The sequence below is a fragment of the Dipodomys merriami genome, unplaced genomic scaffold (assembly GCF_024711535.1).
Source record: "Dipodomys merriami isolate MVZ:Mamm:240054 unplaced genomic scaffold, mDipMer1.0.p SCAF_64, whole genome shotgun sequence".
NCBI lineage: Eukaryota > Metazoa > Chordata > Mammalia > Rodentia > Heteromyidae > Dipodomys > Dipodomys merriami.
Genome location: NW_027206224.1, coordinates 1,600,639 through 1,622,915, shown reverse-complemented (window position 1 = coordinate 1,622,915; position 22,277 = coordinate 1,600,639). Strand labels below are relative to the sequence as shown.

General features: G+C 43.7%; 1 long non-coding RNA gene across 1 annotated transcript in view; it reads right to left on the bottom strand.

Annotated features, from left to right (window-relative positions):
- Positions 1–13,245: 13,245 nt before the first annotated feature.
- The window catches only part of LOC138815358 (uncharacterized), an 11,708-nt gene continuing 2,676 nt past the window's right edge, over positions 13,246–22,277 (bottom strand). Inside the window, exons 2-3 of the long non-coding RNA XR_011368302.1 lie at positions 15,528–15,667; positions 13,246–13,885 (exon numbers count right to left, since the gene is read on the bottom strand). This is a non-coding gene — a long non-coding RNA (uncharacterized lncRNA). The remainder of the gene's footprint in view (positions 13,886–15,527; positions 15,668–22,277) is intronic.

The following is a 22,277-nucleotide window of genomic DNA, read 5'->3' as shown; positions in this document are numbered from 1 at the left end:
CTATGTACAAAGGGATTACAGTTACATAAGTCAGGGAAAGAGTATCATTTTTTCTTTTTCTTTTGACATTTGTCCAAGATTATGCTGACAGTCACCGTGTATGGCTGAGGCAGAATTCAAACCTGTCTCTGGCTTTAAGATCCTATGGTGGGGCTGGGAAGGTGGCTCAGTGGTAGAGCACTTGCCTTGCATGCCTGAGGCCCTGGGTTCGATTCCTCAGCACCACATAAGCAAAAAGAAAAAAGCCGGAAGTGGTGCTGTGGCTCAAGTGGTAGAGTGCTAGCCTTGAGCTGAAGAGCTGAGGGACAGCACCCAGGCCCAGAGTTCAGGCCCCACAACTGGACCCCCCCCCACAAAAAAAAGAAAAAAGATCCTATGGTGCTAGCTCAAGCAAGGGACTCGGTTGATTCAATGTTCTCTTAAAGCTGAGTATCTGCTAGGAGGAGTTGATGACAATCATAAAGAAAACAAAGCCCTGGAGATGCCTTCAGTCCCCAGCCAAGAAAGGCTTGGGTTAGATCCCAGGGCAGCAGAGTAGGAAGGGGGGACCCAGCTCGAGCTGTGTGAGACTCATCTCCAACATTTGTTTAAAAAGCTTCCCAGGGCCCGCTTTTTGAGATGTTCATGCTCCTCCAAATTAAATTTCATTACATGCTGGAACTAATATTTTCATAGAAATTGAATCACTGGAAGGGTTTATGATCTAACTCTGCAGCCAGCCCCCCCTCTCATCCCCTGGTTTATTTATTGTTTTCTCCCTTCATCCCCAGTCAAGGACACTGCTCTGAAAGGCCACAGGGTCTGTGCCCTCCAGCTTCAGAGCAGTGGTGTGAGGGCGTGCGAATTCTTTCATCCACAACCGCAGCCTTCTCTCAGCCATACACAAGCCCTTCTAAAACCAACTAACGGCTCTCTTGCTTCTGGAATCTTCCCTGATGAGGTTTCTACTTTCAAGCTCTTATGTTCTGTGGCAAGAATGCCATGAGGTTGTGGGAATGTCAGAGTCTGCAAGTCTTTGTGTGGTGGGTGCAAGTCCTGGTTCCTCCAATAGGGGGCAGTGTAGTTCCTTGGAGGAAGAGGTGGGGGGGCGGGGGGGGGGGTGTGGTCTGGCATTTGGCATCCATACTCCTGAGTTCTCCAATTCATTCTGGCTGTCCTTGACCACCTTGGACCTGATGCTTCATTCTTGTGGGCTGTTGTCTCCCATCCCAACTTCTCCAGGCCAGCTGTCCCTTCTTTTAACTCCTCCCAGACACTGTGAGCTGTCCCGTTTATTGTCAGGCCTCATCTGTCAATTGGGGATAATTATAGTCCCTTCCTCACTGAATTCTTGTAAGGACGAAATGAGACCTGGCATGTTTGTAAGACTTGGCACTTGGCAAGTTGTGGCAGATGCTTTAGCCTGGCTTGTTTAAAACCCCTTCCAAGCCCTTTCTAGATTTCTTTCCAGACTGCAGAGGCAGGAGAGCTAAATCCTTGCATTTCTCAAGCTCTCTTGGCAAGCCATGGTTCTGTATGCCAGTCAGATTCCCCACTTTTACAAGGGACTTCAGAAGTTGAGTGAGGAGGAGCAGTACCGGAGGCTTCAGCCTTCACCTTCCTGCTGCTCATCAGGGTAGAGGCAATAAATAAGATTCTGGAGCTTCAGTAGTACTGGAGTTTCCGGATGGTAGCAAAAGCTACAGCTTGCTTGCCAGCCCAGCCCTGCAGGGCACTCTTGAAAATCTTTCTTGGATGCTTGAGTAGCTACTTCTTCAGCTTTCCTCAACGAATCCCTTTATGCTTAAATCCACCTGACGTCTGCTATTTGCAGACTTCGTTAAACAAATGTTTAATGAACGTTAGCAGTTTCCATTATACTAAAACTTTCTCGGGCTGGAAATGTGGCTTAGTGGTAGAGTGCTTGCCTAGCATGCACTAAGCCCTGGGTTTGATTCCTCATCACCACATAAACAGAAAGCCCCCTCCTTCCCCCCCCCCCCAAAAAAAAAACAAAAAACAAAACAGAAGTGGTGCTGTGGTAAAGTGCTAGCAAAAGAAACTTAGGGACAGGCCCTGTGTTCAATCCCCGGAATTGGAAACAAAACAAAACAAAACAGGCAGGCTCTGGTGGCTCACACCTGCTCATACCAACTCCTTAGAAGGCTGAGATCTGAGGATCAAGTTTTGAAGAAAGTCTGTGAGTGAGACTCATCTCCAACGGATCAGCAATAAAGCCAGAAGTAGAGGTGTTGTTCAAGGGGTAGATTGCCAGCCTTGTACAAAAAAACTAAGGCTCAGCACACAGGACGTGAGTTTAAGCCCCACTATGGTGACAAAAAAGAAAAGAAAAGAAATTTTCTCAGAGAAAGGCGGGATCACATTTCTAAAGTCAGGATCGCATCTCAGGTAAGAAAACATTAAACTGACTACTAGCTAAGAGTATGTGAAGTACTTTCTGGATCATTACTGTCTCATAAAACTCTTTAATGATGGGGTTAACATTGTGCTGGAAGTCTAGCTAATTTGCAATAAAACAATAAAAGGAAGTGAAAGGTACAGAGATTAAGAAGAAATAAAACTGTTTTTGTTTGCAGATGACATAATTGTCCATATATAAAATTTGAAAAGCCTACTGGAAGTAAAAGCAATTATAGCCAGATTGTGGTATAACAAGGTTAATGTGCTGAGGTCAATTACGTTCCTAGATACCAGCAATGAACAAAAATTTCTTATATGTTAGCAAGGAGCAGTTTTAAAATTAAAGACCCATGAACACATTAACACTCAAAAAGATGAACTAGGTGTAAACATAAAAAGGGGGATCTATATAAGGAAAACTATAAAACTCTAGTAAAAGAAATAAAAGGACTAGCTAAATGAAGAGAGATTCAATGTTCATGGAAGGCTAGGATGTAGCTCAGTAGCAAAGTGCTTGCCTACCAACTGCAATGTCCTGGGTTTGATACCCAGGTAAAGAAAGAAAAGAAAAGTGAATGTTCATGGATGGAAAGACTCATTATGGGGCTGGGCATATAGCTCAGTGGTAGAGTACTTGGCTAGCTCTCTCTCAAGGCTTGGATTTGATCCCCAGCACTGCAAAATAATAATAATAATAATAATAATAATAATAAATTTAAGAAAACCAAATAAATAAAAGACTTATTATTGCCTAAATGTCTGTTCTACCCAATTCTATAGATTCAGTGGAATCCCAATCAAAATACTACCAAGCTGCTAGTTGCCGGTGGCTCATGCCTATCAGCTTACCATGCAAGAGGTTGAGATATAAGGATTGTAGTTCAAAGCCAGCCAAGTCATGAAGCTGTGTGGTGGCATCCGGCCATTTCTCCCAGGCAGCCAGATAACCAGGCAGAAAGAAGAAATGTGGTGATATTTGTTACGCTGGGTTGAGTGTTGTTGTTTTGTTTTTGTTTTTGCCAGTCCTGGGGCTTGAAACCAAGGCCTAGGCACTCTCCCTGAGCCTCTTTGTGCTCAAGCTAGTTTTCTACAACTTGAGCCATAGCATAGCTTCCTTTTCTGAGTAGTTTGTTGGAGATAAGAATCTCACTGAGGGGCTGGGAAGGTGGCTCAGTGATAGAGCGCTTGCCTTGCATGCATGAGGCCCTGGGTTCGATTCCTCAGCACCACATAAGCAAAAAGAAAAAAGCTGGAAGTGGCGCTATGGCTCAAGTGGTAGAGCGCTAGCCTTGAGCTGAAGAGCTGAGGGACAGCGCCCAGGCCCAGAGTTCAGGCCCCACGACCGGACCCAAAAAAAAAAAAAAAAAAAGAATCTCACTGACTTTCCTGATCAGGCATTTATTTATTTATTCATTCATTCATTCATTCATTCTACTCCTGGGGCTTGAACTCAGGGTCTGGGTACTGTGCCTGAGCTTATTTTGTTCAGGACTAGCACTCTCTACTATTTGAGCCATAGTGCCACTTCTGATATTTTCGGTTTATGTGATATGGAGGAATCAAACCCAGGGCTTCATACATGCGAGGCAAGCACTTTACCATTAAGCCACGTTTCCAGCCCTCAGGCTGGCTTTGAGCTGTGATCTTTAGATCTCAGCCTGCTGAGTGGCTAGGATTACAGGCATGAACCACCAGGTCCCTGGCTTCTTATCATTGTTGACACAATGTCTTGCTATGGGGCTCAGGCTGGCCTTGAACTCATGATTCTCCTGTCTCAGCATCCTGAGTGTTCGGATTTATGGGACTGTAATCCCATGTTAAATTGAGGTTCAGCTATGATAAGCTGGATTTCATTGAAAGACGTGGGCACTGTGAAAGTTACTGTCAAGAGAACAAGAAGATTAGCAGACATGTGGCAGAAATATGTGAAAAACACACCTCAGATGGTTTTTATCCAAAACAAACAAGTCTTAACGCTCAAAAATAAGGAAATTAACAACCTGAATAAATAACGGGCAAAGGCCTGAATAGATATGTTCACAAAGAAGATATACAGATGGCGAATGATCTGGGGCGCCTGTGGCACATGCTTGTGATTATGGGAGGCTGAGGATGGGAGGATCCCATTTGGTTGGAGGCCAGCTCAGGCAGAAAGCTGCAGCAAGGTTTGTGACACACCTTAACCCATTAGCTGGGCACAATGGTATGTGCCTGTCATCTCAAACTATAGGAGAATCTAAGACCTGGAGGCCAGCCCATTGAAAACCCATGAGAATCTGTCTCCATGGATGGGAAATTAGATTTGGTGGTGCTTGTAAGCAAAGTAATGGTGGAATGCCTAGGTGGATTGAGGTTCATGTATGTTCCCAAGGGGGAGTGAGACCCTATCCTAAAAATAACCAGTGAACTGGGCGCCAGTGGCTTAGGCCTGCAATTGTACCCACTCAAGAAGTTGAAATCTGAGCATCACCATTTGAAGTCAACCTGAGCAGAAAAGTCTGTGAGATTCTCTTTCTTTTCTTTTCTTTTTTTGGTCAGTCATGAGGCTTGAACTCTGGGCCTGGGCGCAGTCCCTGAGCTCTTCAGCTCAAGGCGACCGCTTTACCACTTGAGCCACAGCACCACTTCTGTGTTTCTAGTGGTTTATTGGAGATAAGAGTCTCACGGACTTTCCTGCCCAGGTTGGCTTTGAACCATGATCCTTAGATCTCAGCCTCCTGAGTAGCTAGGATTAAAGGCATGAGCCACTGTTGCCTGTGAGATTCTTATCCTCAATTAACCAGCAAAAACCTGGAGTTCATTGTACATTTGTTAAAACCATAGAAGGACCCTATTGCAAATTGTGTGTTGTGGGTAATATGTGATCTAAAGTTGCTATAAAAAAAATAAATAAACTTGAAGTTAGGTGCTGGCAGCTCATGCCTGTAATCTTAGCTACTCAGGAGGTTGAGATCTGACTACTGTGGTGCCAGCCTGCACAGGAATGTTTGTGAGACTCTTATCTCCAATTAACCACTAGAAAACCAAAAGTAGAGTTGTGGCTCAAAGTAGTAGAGTACTAGCAGTGAGCAAAAGAGCTCAGGGACAGCTCCCAGGCTGAGTTCCAGCCCCAGGACTGGCAAAAAAAAAAAAAAAAAAGAACTTCACAAATACTAGTCTCAATATAAGAGGTTGTACGGGACTAAAGATAAAGATAAGGTTTGTGGAATACCTATTTGGATGTTTTTTGGCACATAGTAGGTCCCCCGTGCCACATATTATAGAATTTGTTACTACCATCACTAGAATGCTAGCTTGGAGCCAAAAAAATTCAAGGGCAGTGCTCAGGCCCTGAGTTCAAGCCCCAGGACCAGCACAAAACAACACCAGAAAAACAAACAAACAAACAAAAAACCCTGGTGCTACCAAAAAGTAATTAAAATATGAAAAAAAAATGGGGCTAATTCATTAATTCATAATTGTAAGCTTCTTATTTAAAATCAAGGTTTTTTTTTCTTCCTATTTTGGTCGAGTAGAGGCTACAAAGAGGTGATAATCCTGAAACACTAAAACAAACAGCAAAAAATAAAACCCCACAATTATTCACAAAGAGTGTGGGTTCGCATCCAGCTCCTCTTCCACATGCCACTTTCACATCCCCTGAATAAATCTAAACTGTAAACCCTAAAACATTGTACAGACCTTCCTTCCCATAGAACCAACCAAACAGACAAAGCAAAGGAAGCTAGGGGTGGGAGGGAAGACAGAGATGTCCAGGTTCAGTGTGGGGTGATCTTTTATTATGGCCCTGGTCTTCCGTTCTTCCTCTCACACAGATGTGGAATAAATGAGCTTAGCTCTATGCTATTCAATCTAGAAGGTGATTGTCCAGAGAGGTTTGGAGAGAGGAACTTGTATTTCCTGATAGGATTCTCTCTTGACCCAAGTTCAAATTTAGGAAGGAGCTGTCTAAGGCTTTTATAAACACCTATGACACATATGTGGCTTAAGACTCATCTGATTTCCTGCTGCCTGCTTGGTGTGTCTTTTATCTCACTGGAGTGAAGCGGTGGCTTCGGTTCACCACTGTGTTGACTGGCAGTTGGGAGCTTTGCCCTTTCCTCCTGCTTCAGTTCATAAATGGCAGGGCGTTTCCCCAAACTGGAAGTCCCAGGTGCTTGGAAAGGCTGCCAAATACTTCTTACACACACACACACACACACACACACACACACACACACACACACACACACACACACACACACCCCACAAAATAAAAAAACCAACCTCTTCCCTCCCCCCCTCAGCCAGCTACTCGGGAGACTGAGATCTGAGGATCAGGGTTCAAAGCCAACCTCAGGCAGAAGAGTCCCCGTGAGACTCTTATCTCCAATCTACTCAGAAAAAGCTAGAAGTGGCACTGTGGCTCAAGTGGTAGAGTGCTAGCCTTGAGCACAAAGAGGCACAGGGACAATGCCCAGACCCTGGGCTCAAGCCCCAGGACCAGAAAAAATAATGACAACAAAACCCCCTAATTCTGCATTAGGTCATACATTCTTTTTTTTTTTTTTTTTGGTTGTGGGGCTGAACTCTGGGCCTGGGCGCTGTCCCTCAGCTCTTCAGCTCAAGGCTAGCGCTCTACCACTTGAGCCACAGCACCACTTCTGGCTTTTTTCTTTTTGCTTATGTGATGCTGAGGAATCGAACCCAGGGCCTCATGCATGCAAGGCAAACACTCTATCACTGAGCCACCTTCCCAGCCCCGGTCATACATTCCTTTTTTTTCTTTTTCTTTTCTTTTTTTTTTGGTCATACATTCTTATGATTTAAAAATTCAGAAGATGCAAAAAGCATAAAGCGAAATTTGTTCTACCCATTGTAGCCCAGATTCCCAGTTTTCATCTCTTTGTTCTAGTTTCTAGGATATCTTTTCTGAGCTCAGTATTTTATGCATACTTAACAGGTTTATGCTGAAGGCTGGTGGCTCTGGAGAGTAATCCTAGCAACTTAGCAGGCTGAGATCTGAGGATCAAAATTAGAAGCCAGTTCCGGAAGACAAATCAGTGAGAGAGGTATATCTACAATTGCTCAGCAAAAAGCTGGAAGTGAGGTATGGTTCACATGGTAGAGTGCCAGACTCGAGTGAAAAAGCCATGTGGAGGAATATCAATACCAAACTTCAAACTCTACTATAAAGCCATAGTAATCAAAACAGCTTGGTATTGGCATAAGAACAGACCTCAGGACCAATGGAATAGAATTGAAAACCCAGAAATGAACCTACAGACCTATAGCCATCTAATCTTCGATAAGGGAGCTAAAACAATAGAATGGAAGAAAGACAACCTCTTCAGTAAATGGTGCTGGCAAAATTGGTTAACTACATGTAGAAAACTTAAGCTAGATCCTTATATATCACCCTGCACCAGAATCAACTCCAAATGGATCAAAGACCTTGAACTCAAAGCAGACACTCTGAAAACATTACAGGATGGAATAGGAGAAACCCTAGGTCTCCTTGGCTCAGGCCGAAATTTTCTGAATAGAGACCCGGAAACACAACAAATCAAAGAAAGGTTGGACAAATGGGATTGCATAAAGTTGCAGAGCTTCTGCAGGGCAAATGACATAGCTAGCAAGATCAATAGAAAACCCACGGATTGGGAGAAGATCTTTACTAGTCGTACAACGGACAAGGGTCTCATATCTAAAATATACTTGGAACTCAAAAAATTAAACCCCCCAACAACAAATCCTCAAAGAAACAACTGCCCAATAAATAAGTGGGCGAAAGACTTAAAGAGAAACTTCTCTGAAGAAGAAAGAAGGATGGCCAATAGACACATGAAGAAATGTTCAACATCCCTAGCCATAAAAGAAATGCAAATCAAAACAACATTGAGATATCACCTCACTCCAGTTAGAACGGCAAAAATCAAGAACTCTAACAACAACAGATGCTGGAGGGGATGTGGACAGAAAGGAACTTTACTTCATTGTTGGTGGGAATGTAAACTTGTTCAACCACTTTGGAAAGCAGTATGGAGGTTCCTCAAAAGACTTCACATAGAACTCCCCTATGACCCAGCAATCCCACTTTTGGGCATTTACCCAAATGTTTACAAACAAGACCACACTAAAGCTACCAGCACAACTATGTTTATTGCAGCATTATTTACCATAGCTAAGATATGGAACCAACCCAGATGCCCCTCAGTAGATGAATGGATCAAGAAAATGTGGTATATATACACAATGGAATTCTATGCCTCCATCAGAAAGAATGACATTGCCCCATTTGTTAGGAAATGGAAAAACTTGGAAAAAATTATATTAAGTGAAGTAAGCCAGGCCCAAAGAAACATAGGTCCCATGGTTTCCCTTATTTGTAATATCTAGTATATGTATGAGTCAAGCGGAAAAGGTCAGATAATGTGATGTCAGGAAAATGAACCCTTAGATGTGTATTTTAATGTTTTTTTTCTTTCATGCATGTGTTTCTAACGCATTTATTTTTTTTTTTATTTTTTATTTTTTTTTGTCCGTCGTGGGGCTTGAACTCTGGGCCTGGGCGCTGTCTCTCAGCTCTTCAGCTCAAGGCGAGCGCTCTACCACTTGAGCTACAGTGCCACTTCCGGTTTTCTGGTGGTTTATTGGAGATAGGAGTCTCACGGTCTTTCTGCCCGGGCTGGCTTTGAACCGCGATCCTCAGATCTCAGCCTCCTGAGTAGCTAGGATTACAGGCGTGAGCCACCAGCGCCCGGCTCTAAGGCATTTATAAGATTATCTCTTTGTTGCTTTGTATGTCCCTCCCCCACAGTATAACCCCTGCTTTCACTATATTTGATGTCAGTATAACTTGTGGAGGAGATGGGGAAAAACCAGTTGTTTAAGGATACAGGTGGACCTGTTGCAACAATGAGAAGTACAAGTTGTCATGTCCAAAACGAGCTTTACAACGTCGGTGCGGGGGTGGGGGAGGTGGGGGGGTGGAGGGGGGAAGGAATAGGCTTGGGATGGGGGGAGGGGGGAGGCTGGGAAGGGATGTGAAGGGTAAACAAAGGAGGATGCTGTAATGCTTGGTAAGAAATGTACGCATTATCCTGCCCATGTAATTGTAACTCCTCTGTACAGTATGTTCACAAATAAAATTAAATTAAAAAAAAAAAAGAAAAGAAAAGAAAAAGCCATGTGGGAGGAAGAAAACCCTGAATTCTAGCCCCAGGACTTAAACCAAAAAACAAAGAAAAACACATTTATGTCTTCTTCACCTTTTTATTCTTGCATGAATGATAACATACTATGTTAATATATTTTTCCTTCTGTGTGTGTTTGTGTGTGTGTGTGTGTATACTAGAGCTTGAACTCAAGGTCTTGGGTGCTGGTCATCAGCTTTTTCAAGGTCAGCACTCTATGATTACCAGCGTTTTGGTGGTTAATTGTAGATAAGAGTCTCATGGACAGCCGGGTGCTGGTGGCTCACGCCTGTAATCCTAGCTACTCAGGAGGCTGAGATCTGAGGATCTCGGTTCAAAGCCAGCCCAGGCAGGAGAGACTGTGAGACTCCTATCTCCAATAAACCACCAGAAAACCGGAAGTGGCGCTGTGGCTCAAGTGGTAGAGTGCTCGCCTTGAGCTGAAGAGCTGAGGGACAACGCCCAGGCCCAGAGTTCAAGCCCCACGACCGACAAAAAAAAAAAAAAAGAGTCTCATGGACTTTCCTGCCTGAGCTGGCTTTGAACTTCGATTCTCAGATCTCAGCTTCTTGGAGTAGCTAGGATTACAGGCCTGAGCCATAAGTGGCTGGCTCTAGGGGACTTTCTGAGATGGGAAAGTTCTATCTTGAGTGGCGGTTGCATTAGTGTTTGCACTTGCTGAAACTCGTTTATCCGTAGTCTAAAATGTAGAAATTTAATTTTATATAAAATATGCTTCACTTTTGAAATGAGAGAACTAGACTGTGGCATCATCACACCTTTGCTCTCTGTGAATTACTATCATGCTGGCCATTTCAGTTCCTCAAACACACCACGCTTTTTTCCACACACTGGCTTTTTTTGTACGGGCATGCCTATGTGCGGATATTGGGGCTTGATTCAGAGCCTTGTGCTCTCACTTGGCTTTTCCACTCATAGCCCGCGTTCTACCAGTTGAACCCCACCTCCGCTTCTGGCTTTGTGTTGGTTTAGAGATAAGATTCACTGACCCACTGTAGTCAAATCTCAGCCTCCTGAGCAGTTGCGATTACAGGCATGAGTCACCAGCTCCCAGACCCAGTGTTTGTTTTTTATTTTCTTTTTTAATGTTTCCATTGCTTCTCTTTTACTGTTACTAGAGTTCTAGATTATGGCCCAGCTGTCTATTTTCTAGTGGTGGATAATATAATCTCAATCATTTTTAGCTTCTCTGCTTGAACTGGCCTTTTGAAATTAGAGGATTAGCTGGGTTTAGGAAATTTAGGGTTTTAAGAAATTCAGAAGCCAGGTGCCCTGGCTTATGCCTGTAATCCTAGCTACTCAGGAGGCTGAGATCTGAGGATCACAGTTCAAAGCCAGCCCCGACAGGAAAGTGTGTGAGACACTTATCTCCAATAAACCACCAGAACACTGGAAGTGGTGCTGTGGCTCAAGCAGTAGAGCACTAGCCTTGAGCTGAAGAGCTCAGGGACAGCGCGAAAGCAAGCAAGCAAGCAAGCAAACAGCAAGGCACCCCTGGTTCACACCTGGAATCCTAGCTACTCAGGAGGATGAGATCTGAGGATCACAGTTCAAAGCCAGCCCAGGCAGGAAAGTCCCTAAGACTCTTATCTCCAAATAACTACCAGAAAATCAGAAGTGGCGCTGTGGCTCAAAGTGGTAGAGTGCTAGCCTTGAGCTGAAGAGCTCAGGGACAGTGTCCAGGCCCAGAGTTCAAGCCCCGTGACTGAGGAAGGAAGGAAGGAAGGAAGGAAGGAAGGAAGGAAGAAGAAAGAAAGAAAGAAAGAAAGAAAGAAAGAAAGAAAGAAAGAAAGAAAGAAAGAAAGAAAGAAAGAAAGAGCCCTTCAGTGGCAAATGGGTGGCAGGATGGTAGAAGAGATTTGTGGTGCCCTGGTAAATCCTCAGGTCAGATTCAGCCTCAGTTCTCATTACATTAAAAAAAAAAAAAAGTGTGTATGTTAGGGGTGGAGTGTGGGGGTGGGGGTAGAAAGAAATGTCCCCCCACAAGTTTCTGAGAAGTTTGCAAACAATTGGAGTAATTAAACACTCTCAGAAGTAGCCGCTGGTGCCCTTTTCACCGGGGGAATGTGGGCTAAGCATGATATATTAAAAGAGAAGGAGCTGCTCTATTGAAGTTAAAAATAATCTTGTGTCACATGGCTAATTTGTTGGAATGCAGCAATCAAGGGCTGTGGGCAGAGGGAGAGCCGGAAGCAGCTGGGGACTTTGCAGACAGAGTGCATGCCCGGGACCCTGTTTGCAGGAGCAGAGAAAGAGTGTCTCAACTCGCTTAGGGCACCTTATCTAAAAAGCCCATAAAAGGGGCAGGAAGAAGGGAAAGTGGGTTCAAGTTCAGAGCGGTGACCTTTGGGCTTATCAGACAGTGATGGAATGGGTCTGAACTGGTTACCTGCACTGAATCATCACTCAGTGAGGAGAGAAGGCCTTCCAGTTCCTCTGCTTTGAATCTATTTCAAAAGAACACATAACCCCAAGGAGCCCTTTGATCCCAAATCCATGGGAAAAGCAATCTCTATAGGGTTTGAGAGAGGCAGAGGGGGGTGGAGGAGAAGGAGAAGAGAGGAAGAGAGAGAGAAAGCTCAGGGCAAGAATACAAATTAAAAGCTTGAGATATTCAAGTTTTTTTTGTGTGTTTTTTAAAAATTTCTATTAGTATATATTAATTTATACAAAGAGGTTTCACTATGGTGTTTCTACACAAACTTATAATGTAGTTTGATCCAAGTCATCCTCTCTATTTTTCTTTTTAATTTTGAAATAGAAAAAGAAATTCTTAATCAAATTTCCAAATCTTCCATTTGAGGTGACAATTTTTTTTTGTGTCTTTTTTGTCGGTCATGGGGCTTGAACTCTGTGCCTGGGCACTGTCTCTCTGCTAGCACTCTACCGCTTGGGGCACACAGCACCACTTCCTGCTTTTTCTGCTTATGTGGTACTGAGGAATCGAACCCAGGGCCTCATGCATGCAAGGCAAGCACTCTACCACTGAGCCACCTTCTCAGCCCTTTTTTTTTTGGTCAGTCATGGGACTTGAACTCTGGGCCTGGGTACTTCCCTGAACTGTTCAGCTCAAGGTGCTCACCCTAACACTTAAGCCACAGCCCACTTCTAGTTTTCTGATGGTTAATTGGAGATAAGAGTTTCAAGGACTTTCCTGCTCAGGCTGACTTTGAACCATGATTCTCAGATCTTAGCCACCCACCCAAGTAGCTAGGATTACAGATGTGAGGTACCAGAACCCAGCAGGAGACAGGTTTTTGAGCTGACTTGCTCAAGTCATTCAAACCAACAAGTAACAGAGCTAGACTGAAACCCAGGTCCTTACAGGATTCAGATGGCCATGGTGTTAAATCCTGGCCTCACCAACTGAAGGACCCTTGAACAAATTCCTAACTTTTCTCAGGAGTTTTATTTTATTTTTTCACGCCAGTACTGGGACTCGAACTCAGAGCCTCTTATGCTCGCTTCTTGTTTTGCTGAAGGCTGATAGTCTACCATTGGAGCTATAATTCTGCTTCCAGCTTTTTGCTGGTTCATTGGAGAGAAGAGTCTCATAATTTTTCTGCCTTGGCTGGCTTCAAACTGGGATCCTCATATCTCAGTCTCCTGAGTAGCTAGGTCTGCAGGCTTGAGCCACCAGTGTCCAACGTCTCAGTGGTTTAGAATGTATAAAATGGCCTTAAAAATAAAATCCACCATCTTGAATTGCTTTAATACAAATAACGCCTAATAACCAACCGAAAGGAAATGCTTAAAGGTAAATTATTATGCCAGAGAGACATTTCCTATATAATCTTGCATCAAATTTGTAGTGCTTCTTGCAAATTAACTTTGCCCATTTATCCTCTTTGGGATTTTTTTCCCTCCCTTTCCCACCTCTAGCTCCCATCCATTAGGTAAAGAGAATAGGGGATGTTGAACTTGATCATAATCTGTCCCTTCTCGAGTAGAGTAGACACTTTTCTAGCATTTCCTGCATTCTAACACACCCATGTGTCTTGTTTTCTCTTCAACTATATGCCCGCTGGCTTGTCTTTTCACGATAGTGTCCAAATGCTGACAAGCAGAAACAGGGCCGAAGAGAAGAAATGAGTACACTGCTCCAAAAGCTAAGGTGGCAGCCAGATCTGCTGGAGCATTTCGGAATACTTGATCGGATTCCAAGTTTATAATGGGCACTAGTGACAGAAGGAATTCTTAACTTCCAGTGGCAGTTTGGGCTCATAACCTGAGCACCTCTGTAGAGTGGAGGCCGAGTGGAGTGGAGGCAGAAGTTTTTCTCATACTGCCTTGAGAGGAAAAAAAAAAGTAAAGTTAGTAGTTCTCATAACCAGACAAAAGAATTCATTTATGACTGGATTCAAGTGTTCAACAGTGTTCCCATGACACCTTTCTATGGTGTTGGGCTCCAGTCTTCTTTTCCACTTGGAAAAGGAAACAGCTACAGTGAGGTCTAGCTTTTCTTTATTTTTTTTCTTTCTAGTATACCTTTTGTTTTGTTTTTTGTTTTTTTTTTGGGGGGGGTGCTGGGATTTTGAACTCAGAGCTGGTGCTTGTTTGCCATTTGTTTTACCACTTGAACCATGCCTTTGGCCCTAGTTTAGTATTCTTAAAATAGAAACTAGTAGTCTTTTTTTTACCCATCTCCTTAGTTCCCTTTCCCTGATTGGCTGTCTTAAATCCTGTGCACATTCATAAAACAAGAGAGCCAAGAAAATAGGCTTTGCTGATTGGACAGCTTGAAACAAACATATAGCCCAACCCTAACACCAAGGGGGCGGAGCATACTGACTGGCAGCTCCATCACTTTCAGGTCAAATAGAGGAGTCAGGTTTCTTCAAAGATGAGCTGCTAAAACCAGAAGCAAGGGAAAGGCTGGCAGATATGAACAATAAGTGCCCAAGTCTGCATCAGTATCAAAATGCATTTTTCTGAGATAATGGTTTAGAGTTTGCTTCACACCCACTCCCCCAACCTCCAAAGTGTTCTACAATCCTAGAAATACAACTTTTGGAGAGGAATGTCCTTCCTTCCATTACAGATATTCCCTGTGGTTGTGGAGGGCCTGTAACTACTACAAAGCTCCAGATCCTCTTCACTCTTTACTCTACACAAAGGGAAAGGGGAAAAGGGGGGTATTAGGAGAAACTGGGCTTGGGCCTCTAAGCGCCTTCTTCTTCTTGGGCTTTAGAGGTTACGAGAGGAATAGGAGGGGGTAGCTTGGTGCTGGAAACTTGCCTAGTATGAGCAAGGCCATGGGTTTGATCTCCAGCCCTACCAAAAAAACAAAAAAAGAGCCAGATGCCTGTGGCTCATGCCTGTAATCCTTCATACTCAGGCGGCTGAGATCTGAGGACTGTGGTTTGAATCCAGCCTAAGCAGGAAAGTCTGCAAGGCTCTTATCTCTAATTAATCACCAAAAAGCCAAGCTCAAGCGGTGCAGCACTAGCATTAAGAGAAAAAGCTAGCTGGGCTCCGGTGGCTGATACCTGTAATCCTAGCTACTCAGGAGGCTGAGATTGGAGGATCACAGTTCAAAGCCAGCCCGGGAAGGAAAGTGTGTGAGACTCTTATCTCCAATAAGCTACCAGAAAACTGGAAATGGCCCTGTGATTCAAGTGGTAGAGCATTAGCCTTGAGCTGAAGAGCTGAGGGACAAGCGCGTAGGTCCAGAGTTCAAGTCACATGACTGACCAAAAAAAAAAAAAAGAGAAAAAAAGCTTAGAGGCAATGCCTAGGCCCTGAGTTCAAGCTCAGTTCACACACACACACACACACACACACACACACACACACACACACACACACACACACACACACACACACACACACACACACACACACACACACACACACACACACACACACAGGAAAAAGAAAAGGTTCTGAGTTCTACCCACTCTAGAGAGCGGCACCCTGGTCCATTTTTACCTGGGACTGGTGGACAAGTTCGTTTAATACAGACATAAGGGAGCTTATTAGACATTTATACTCTGCCACAGTCTCTAGTCTTCATCAGCAGATAACCAGCTTTTTTTTTTTCTTCCTTTCCTCTTTGATTGATTTAGAGCCTAGGAAGAAAGAGGTCTGCTATTTATTAAATTCCTTCTCAAAAGCCAACTAGAAGTACTGCTTCAGAGCATCGGGGACCCAGTCTCTAATCTTCTTTTTCCTGGCTGGGTTCCCAACTCAGGCAGCAAGGAACAGCTGGCCTTGGGAGTTCACAGAGACAGTGAAATACATGCTTGCAGTAGGTTCGGAGGGAAGTCACCAGAAAGGCAAGGCAGCTAGGTTTACTTACAACAGCCGTGCGAGGACCTGTGATTACACAGAGAAACAATGGAGAGGTGACCCAACAGTGGCCTGCGCCAGTGCACCCGAACCATGTGCAGGGTGGGGCGTCCCTGGTACTTTTCCACGGTCTCACTCTGACTGGGATGGTAGTCACATGTCTCCCCCACCTCGCCGTCCCCCCATTTAGCTCTTTTGGAAAATAAATTGTTCCACTTCCAGAGTGGTACACAAGGTTGTGGCTCACAGACCAACTTCAAAGTTTTTACTGATTTTCAATTGCAAGAGTAAAGTACAATCTTTGAAATGAACTCTGTGTGTGTGTGTTCACGTGCATGTGTGTATAAAGAGGAAAGCTAAAATCAACTCAAACTCTTGACTGTGAGATTGTTAGTATTTTGATTTGTTACTGCCCAGCCTCTATCATCTATCTATCTATCTATCTATCTATCTATCTATCTATCTATCTATCTATCTTAGATACTTATGGGGTACATATGTGTACATGAATATGTTTTTTCATTAGTCCTTTAAAAATTTTAGATAAGTAGTTCAAATAATTGAGAAGTATATATAGTGTAGATAATGAATATGAAATCTCTCTCTTTTTCTCTCTCTTTGTGTCAATACTAAGGCTTGAACTCAGGGATTCTATCCCTTAGCTTTTACACTAAAGGCCGGCACTCTACCATTTGAGCCACAGTTCCACTTCTAGCTTTTTTGTGGTTAACTAGAAATAAGAATCTCATGGACTTTCCTGTCTAGACTGATATTGAACTGTGATTCTTAGATCTCAGTCTCCAGGTAGCTAGCTAGGATGGGTCACTGGCATCTGGTTCTCTTTTGATTGTAGTACTGATGCTTGAATTCAGAGCTTCATACCTGCTAGGCAAGTGCTCTGCCACTTGAGCTATACCGCCAGCCCTTCCTTGCTTTAGTGTGTTTAGTGCTTTCCATGGACTGGTCTCACACTGTGATTCTTCTCTCTGTACCTCCTGTGTAGCTAGGATTATACATACTCAGATCCTTTTTTTTTGTTTTGAGACAAGGTGTTCCTATGTGGCCCAGACTGACCTCAAACCTTTGAACCTCCTATCTCTACCTCCTCTGTAGCTGGGATTAAAGTGTGTACTACCACACTCAGTTTGCTGTTTCTCTTAATATGATGTATATGTACTATAATTATGTTTTTAAATTTTACCACCTTCCTTTCTCTTGGCCTTAGGAATAGTTGAAATGAACGGCACTCATTTGAGAAGAAGGTGCTGGTATCATGACATTGTAGAGGCAAACAACTGAGACCCCTAGATCAAACTTATGGCCATACTTGACCCCTGTCGTATGGTCAGGGTCCTTGGGGTCAGAAGAGATGTTAAGAAAAGATGATAAGATCCAGATGCCAGTGGCTCACACCTGTAATCTCGCTGTTCGGGAGGCTGAGATGGGAGGATGGAAGTTGGAAACCAACGGGGATAGGAAAGTCCATGAGTTGTTTTTTTTTTCTGTCAGTCGTGGGGCTTGACCTCTGGGCTTGGGCACTGTCCCTCAGCGAGCACTCCACCGCTTGAGCCACAGTGCCACTTCTTGGAGATAAGAGTCTCACAGACATTCCTGCCTGGGCTGGCTTTGAACTGTGATCCTCAGATCTCAGCCTCCTGAATAGCTAAGATTACAGGTGTGAGTTACCAGCGCCCAGCTTAAGTCCCTGAGTTTCTTATCTCTAACTACCAAAAGGCTGCAAGTGTAGAGCTATGGCTCAAGTGGTAGGATGCCAGCGTTAAGTGAAAAACCTAAACATGAGTAAAGAGAGAGGGAGAAAAAGAAAGGGAGGGATGGATGGAGAGAGGAAGAGAGAGAGAGAGAGAGAACAGATGGTAAGAAAAGTGACTTTCACAAGGCTCTCAGCCTTCCTTCTCTACCAGCAATCTCCATCTACCATTCCTTCCTAACTAGGCCTCTCCAGTTCCAAGAACTTGATCCTGGGAACATATAGCTGTACGTGAACACAAAGTCAAAGGAAAGTTCTTTATCAGCAGGAGGATTATTTTATTCAACGTGTTTCCTTACATGAATTGGGACAATAAGGGGAAAGAATGAGATGAAATAAAAGGCCAGTTACTTAGGCTGCTTTTAATGAATCACCCCCTAGTGTCATTACCCATCTCCAGTCAGGAAAAGCTTGAGTTTTTCCATGCCAAGAAAAACAGAGGGCAGGAAGAAACAAATTATGACCTTGTTTGTGTTTTGTGTCTTAATGAGTTGATTTATAGGCCTTGATCTAATGATTATGGATGAAAGAAAATATTTCAGTGTCCCAAACCTAACCTGAACTTAACCGGGAGTGGGTCTCACGTCCACTGCTCAAAGTCAGCGCAAAGTTAAAATGAGTTGAGAATAAAGGATTAGCTTTGGAGCTGCCTGAAGGCACTTTCAACCCAGCAGCAGGGCCAAATTCCTTTCTCACACTCCAATAGCACAAAAGGCTGTTGAGAGTTTTCCCTGCTTTCCCCTCATTTTAGAAGCTGGACGTTAGCAAGTCAAAAGATGGTTCTTAAGTACCTACTGTGTGCCAAGCACCATGTCAGTGAGAATACAATGATAGGCATACAGATGAACCAATACACACATCAGAACAGATTATGTTGTCATAAGTTTCATGGAGAGGAGAGTAGGACAATTTTCTAGAGACTAGGTGATCATCAGGACAAGGTGACTAGCTTAGGCCTTATTTGGGTGCTGATAGTTAAGTTAACATCCGGAGAAGATCAATATGAGACTGAGAATGCTAGCACGTGTCTATAACCCCAGCTACTCAGAAGGTAGAGAAAGAAGGATCTCCAGTTCAAGGCCAGCTTGCACAAAGTTAGAACATATCTCAAACCCAAAACTAAGCCAGGTGCCGGTGGCTCTCGCCTGTAATCCTAGCTACTCAGGAGGCTAAGATCTGAGGATCGCGGTTCAAAGCCAGCCTGGGCAGGAAAGTTCGTGAGACTCTTATTTCCAATAAACGGCTAGAAAACCGGAAGTGGTGTTGTGGCTCAAGTGGTAGAGCGCTCACCTTGAGCTGAAGAGCACAAGGACAGCGCCCAGGCCCAGAGTTCAAGCCCCACAACCGACAAAAAAAAAAAAACAAAAACCCAAAACCAAAGCAAACCAACAAACAAGATCTAACACACACACACACACACACACACACACACACAGAGAAAAATTTGACATATGGTTCAAGTAAGTCAGAGGGTGTTTGCTTATCATATGCCAGGGTCCTGGGTTCAATCCTGAGTAGTACTATATATAAAAAGTTGGGGTAGGAGACACTATTCTACACAGAGGGGTTATCCTCCAAGAGAGAGTCATGATTGATATTTAGAAATTGGGCTATCTCAAGCTGTGCAGTAGTGGCTCATGCCTATAAGCCTAGCTACTTAGGAAACAGAAAGAAAACTGTGGTCTGGGGCCAATCTAGGCAACAAGGTCACAAGACCCCATCTCAAATAATAGTTGGGAGTATTGGTATGTGTCTGTTAACCCAGCAACTGTAGGAAGTGTAAAATAAAAAGGTGGGTCCAGTCATGGTGGCTAATTCAAAATAAACAGTGTAAAAATGGACCAGAGGTATAGCTCAGCAGTAGTGTGCTTGCCTAGCAAAAGCAAAGACCTGAATTCAAACCCAAGTACAAAAAAAAAAAAAAAAAAAAAAAAGAAAGGAAAGAAGAAGAAATAAAGAAGAAAGAATATCAAGCCATATATAAGAATTGTTTTTCAGGGCTGGGAAGGTGGCTCAGTGGTAGAGTGCTTGCCTTGCATGCATGAGGCCCTGGGTTTGATTCCTTAGCACCACATAAGCAGAAGAAAAAAAAAGCCGGAAGTGGCGCTGTGGCTCATGTGGTAGAGTGCTAGCCTTGAGCTGAAGAGCTGAGGGACAGCGCCCAGGCCCAGAGTTCAGGCCCCACGACCGGACCCCCCCCCACCAAAAAAAAGAATTGTTTTCTAGCACTTGATTGGGAGAAAGGTTAGTAAATTCCTTTCTGAAACTACAGTGTGATGTAAATTTTTAAAATGTATGATCAGTTTAATTTGAAAACTTTACTAACACACTTTGTTGAGCTGAGCAAACTAGCACTCAAACACATTGCCAGTGAGCATATAAATTGGTGTGACTACTAACAGTACAAATGCCTTTGATTTAGAAGTCTTATTTTTTGTTTCTTTTTTTTTTTTTTGTCGGTCGTGGGGCTTGAACTCTGGGCCTAAGTGCTGTCCCTCAGCTCTTCAGCTCAAGGCTAGAGCTCTACCACTAGAACTACAGCATCACTTCCGGTTTTCTGGTGGTTTATTGGAGTTAAGATTTTCACTGACTTTACTACCCTGGCTGGCTTTGAACGGCATCCTCAGATCTCAGCCTCCTGAGTAGCTAGGATTACAGGTGTGAGTTGTCAGTGCCCGGCTCTTATTCTTTCTTTCTTTTTTTGGGGGGTCTGGTCGTGGGGCCTGAACTCTGGGCCTGGGCGCTGTCCCTCAGCTCTTCAGCTCAAGGCTAGAGCTCTACCACTTGAGCCACAGAACCACTTCCGGCTTTTTCTGTTTATGTGGTGCTGAGGAATCGAACCCAGGGCCTTGAGCATGCAAGGCAAGTGCTCTACCACTGAGCCATCTTCCCAGCCCTCTTATTATTATTATTATTTTTTTTTGTCAGTTGTGGGGCTTGAACTCTGGGCCTGGGCGCTGTCCCTCAGCTCTTCAGCTCAAGGCCAGCGCTCTACCACTTGAGCTACAGCGCCACTTCCGGTTTTCTGGTGGTTTATTGGAGATAGGAGTCTCACAGTCTCTCCTGCCCGGGCTGGCTTTGAACCACGATCCTCAGATCTCAGCCTCCTGAGTAGCTAGGATTACAGGCGTGAGCCACCAGCACCAGGCTCCCTCTTATTCTTTCTTGTACATGCAAATAATGAAGTATGTTGTCTGTAATTTCAAAAGGCTAGAAACAAGAGCTGGAGGTATGTCTTCCATGGTCATGTACCTGCCTAGCAAACAGGCCTTGAATTCAAACCTCAGTACCACCCAAAAAATTAAATAAAATAAAAAAAAAAACTGGAGGCTGGGAAGGTGGCTCAGTGGTAGAGTGCTTGCCTTGCATGTATGAGGCTCTGGGTTCGATTCCTCAGCACCACATAAACAGAAAAAGCTGGAAGTGGTTCTGTGGCTCAAGTGGTAGAGCGCTAGCCTTGAGCTGAAGTGCTGAGGGACAGTGCCTAGGCCCAGAGTTCAAGATCCACGACCGACAAAAAACAAAAAACACCAAAAAAACAAACAAAACTGGAAATGACCCAAATAAGCATCAATAGGAAACTCCTTAACTTATGGTATATTTATGCCAAACTATGAGTACTGAACAGTGGAAAACTATGAAATTGTAACAATGAACCAGGAGGTTCTATATCAGTAGTTAGTTGAAGCAATTTATTTAACCCATAACTATTTTTATCTCTCTAGCCACACCCTTGAGAAAGCAATAAATAAAAAAATACATAAGGGCATATAAATGGTATCTTGATAAAGTTGATTTAAAATAAATTATTATGGCTGGTGTGTATCTTAGTGGTAGAGAATATGCTTAGCAAGCAAGTGCCCTCAGTTCAAACCCCAGCGTGTCCTACAAAAAAAGTACACTGAAGGCTAATTGACTCATCATGGAGACCTGTGGGTTACTTATCTTTAACACAGCAGAGAAATGTCATTGACCAAAGGCAACTGGAACATTCCAAGGGCAAAGCCTTGATAAAGGAAACTTTGTGTGTATGGAAAAATGATTTTTCAAGGTAGCCCTTTGCCAAAAGATTAGAGGAAAAACTGACAATTGTGTAGTTGACTAATTTGATTATCTTCTTTAAAAAAAATTTTTTTTTGTGTGTCGATCATGGGGCTTGAATTCAGGGCCTGGGCACTGTCCCTCAGCTCTTTAGCTCAAGGCAAACACTCTACCACTTGAGCCACAGTGCCACTTCTGGTTTGTTGGAGATAAGAGTATCAGGGACTTTCCTGCCTGGGCTGGCTTTGAACCACGATCCTCAGATCTCAGCCTCCTGAGTAGCTAGGATTACAGACATGAGTCACTGCACCTGGCTTAACTTTAATGAAAAGAATCCCTAAATAGGTGTGGTAGTGCACACCTATAATCCCAGCTCTTGGGAGGCTTACGGCCGGAAGATGGGGAGTTCAATGTCAGTTTGGGCTGCATATTGAGTTTAAACTTTCTCGAAACAGGTATGCAAAATTGTTAAGTGAATAAAGCAATATGCACAATGGACATACTCTGCATAAAAAGTGCCAAGTATGCCTGGTGCCAGTGGCTCACGCCTGTAATCCTAGCTACTCAGGAGGCTGAGATCT